The sequence below is a fragment of the Aristolochia californica genome, unplaced genomic scaffold, assembly GCF_029961685.1.
Source record: "Aristolochia californica isolate CCGP_79_NKW_82.1479 unplaced genomic scaffold, dmAriCali1.0.hap1 SCAF_6, whole genome shotgun sequence".
NCBI classification, from domain to species: domain Eukaryota; kingdom Viridiplantae; phylum Streptophyta; class Magnoliopsida; order Piperales; family Aristolochiaceae; genus Aristolochia; species Aristolochia californica.
The window spans coordinates 27,286,815-27,289,736 of NW_027182257.1; the positions used below are offsets into that span (position 1 = coordinate 27,286,815).

Genomic DNA, 2,922 nt, shown 5'->3' on the forward strand with positions numbered 1-2,922 from the left:
GGCCTAAATCTGATACTCGGCCTATTGTGTTACGAAAGGAAACCCATTCTTGTCCTACGTCTCATCCAATTGCCAATTTTATGTCTTCTCATTGCTTATCTTCTGAGTGTGTTCAATTTCTTGCTTCTCTTTTGTCTGTTTCCATACCACAATCCTATCAAAAGGACATGAAGATTCCAAAATGGAAGGCGGCTATGGATGAAGAAATGCATGCATTATATGTAAATCAGCATGGACATTGGCATCGGTCCCAAAAGGGAAAAGACCGGTTGGTTGCAGATGGGTTTTTTTCGGTGAAACACAACCCAGATGGGTCAGTTGCTTTTCTTAAAGCACGCTTGGTTTCAAAAGGTTATACTCAGTGCTATAGGATAGATTATGAAGAGACTTTCTCTCTGGTTGCAAAACTGAACTCGGTACGTATCATCCTCTCTATTGCTGCTAACTCATCCTGGCCATTATATCAGCTTGATGTAAAAAATCATTTTTATATAGTGATATACGCAATGAAAATTATATGGTCCAACTACCAAGATATGTGGTTGAGGGGGAGTCCGTATGCCGATTAAAGAAATCTTTATATGGGCTAAAATAGTCCCCTCGGTCATGGTTTGATAAATTCATTCAAATGTTCTACGATGTAATGTCCCTATCCATAGATCGAGTAACTCAGCATGGGATTGGTGAATCCAACACTGTTATAGAGCTACTGCTCTCCGTAAGGAGGAAAAAAGTCTCCTTTTTATAGCTTGGTTGTTGTTCTTGGTAAGGGTTGATAAACCCTTGCTGCTCTCGGACATGAGAGAGATTGGCCTGGCTGCTCACTGCTGAGTGAGATTAGGAGCCTTCTTGCTTCTTGCTACTGCTCACGCCTGAGAGAGGTTTGGGATCCCTAACCCTACTGCTAGCTGGACTAGAGGCTGAAGCACCTCTCTTTTGGGTTGCTCTGAGTATAAGGCTGGAAAGCGCCTACATTTGCTTGGAAAGAGAGAGAGGAACCCTCTCTTACTTCTGTGATGGATGAGAGGCTATAGCCTCTGGTTGAGCTCGGAAAAAGGGAAAGAACTTCCCCCTTTGTTTTGGTAAGAACAGGATAAAACAGAAATCAAGAGAGAAAAAAGAAACTCAGATTGAAGAGGGAACCTGTGCCTGGAGCTCGTCAAGGAGACCTCCCAAACCCTAGAGCTCGTCAAGGAGAACTCCAAACCCTGTTTAACCTAATTCAATGCTTGCATTTTTCTCATTACTCTTACCCCTTAAATAGGGTTCACCCTTACAAGGTTCAAAATAAAATATTGCAAAAATGCTCCTATGGCCTATTAATTCTTTAACTGAATAAAATAAATTAAAGTAAAAAATAAAATTAATTAGACTCTAAATAACTTAGCAATGTTATTGCGTGCATAACATTACACCCCCCTTGGAGAAAGAACTTGTCCTCAAGTTCGAAGGTAGGGTTTGCTTGCCGACGTCTCCACCCGGTCCCAAGTAGCATTCACAGTATCTAGGTTAGCCCTCTGGACTACAAAACTGGACATTCCACCCGAGAAGCAAATTTTTTTTCGACACTGCCAGCATCACTTTTTGTAGCACACCCCAATATGGTTAATCACCATGACATTGAATGCAGGAACTACTTACACATACAACTCCTTCACTGCTCTACTTACACATACAACTCCTTCACTGCAACAGAAATTGCAATAGGTGGACCTATGCCCATTACAAAATGGTCCACACCAACAACAGTAAAATTCCTAAATACACCAAGAATTGGTAATGCTTTCTGCTCTGCAACTGATCTTCTCATAAAGAGGATTGCACCAGTACCATCACTTACTTGGCTCGAGTTACCAGCAGTGGTCTTGCCATCCTTCTTGAAACAATCTTCAGCTTGGCCCGGTCAGACACACATTCATTATGTCGGCAGCCATCATCCACAGAAAGCACAACATTTTTCTCCTCCTGATTTTGTGCCAATGATCTTTGTAGCCACTGATGCAGTTGTTGCAGCAGCTTGCTTATGGGATAGAACAACAATGTGGTCTTGCTTCTGCCTGGTGACACCAATTCGATGAGGTGTTCAGAATTAATACCCAGAAGAAGAAAAGCTGGAGCTTGTGGAAATTCTCTATCTTAGGGTGGATTGAGCCTTCCCACGTCATAGGATTTGCGGTCATCGAATCGAATCCAGTTCCAAGTCCTATGTCATCGAAGCCAGCTTGTATAGCTGTAGCAACAACGGTAACAGCTTGAAGGCTAGAAGAACCTTGCTGTTTGACAGTTCTGATTGGCACTGTTTCTGGAAAACCAGCATAGAATGCTTGCATGCTGTAAACCCGCATGCCAAAATGGGCTGGAAAACCAGCAGCATTGTCTGTTTCATGCTGCACTGCCACTGTTTTCAGCACTGGTTTCTACACTGTCACAATAACTCTGTTTTCTGGGCTGTCTGGCAGTACTGTTTTCTGCAGTGGCACAACAGACATCTTTTGGTGGAAGAACCCATTAGCCTTTTCAGTTGGCATATGCTGGGGCTGACTTGCTCGACTAAGAACAGCCACCCAGTAGGCATCATTTTCAGTATTTGGAAGCCGTGCTTGTTCAGCAACTGGAGTACCCAAGTTTGTAGTATCACTTGTTGAATTGTCAGGGGAGGGGAATGAAGGTATTATAGCTGCTGCTGCCAAGTTCATTCCAGGATGTGTCTCTGTAATGCTCCAACTCCTCTGTGCCACTTTCTCTGTTCCAGGTATAATTCCCTTGTTCTGGCTATCAACTGCATAACCCATTGTGTCACAGAATGTAGGACTGAAATGGGTTGTCACTTCTAGCTCCGTCCAGTCCCTGCGTCCTTGTAGGAGTTTGCAGTTCATGTTAGTAAATATTTGGTTGGCCTTTCCTGCCCAAACCAACTTCTCC

The 2,922-nt window shown here is 43.2% G+C and overlaps 1 pseudogene; it reads right to left on the minus strand.

Annotated features, from left to right (window-relative positions):
- Positions 1-1,666: 1,666 nt before the first annotated feature.
- LOC137935284 (3-ketoacyl-CoA thiolase 2, peroxisomal-like) lies at positions 1,667-2,345 on the minus strand (annotated as a pseudogene).
- Positions 2,346-2,922: the final 577 nt, after the last annotated feature.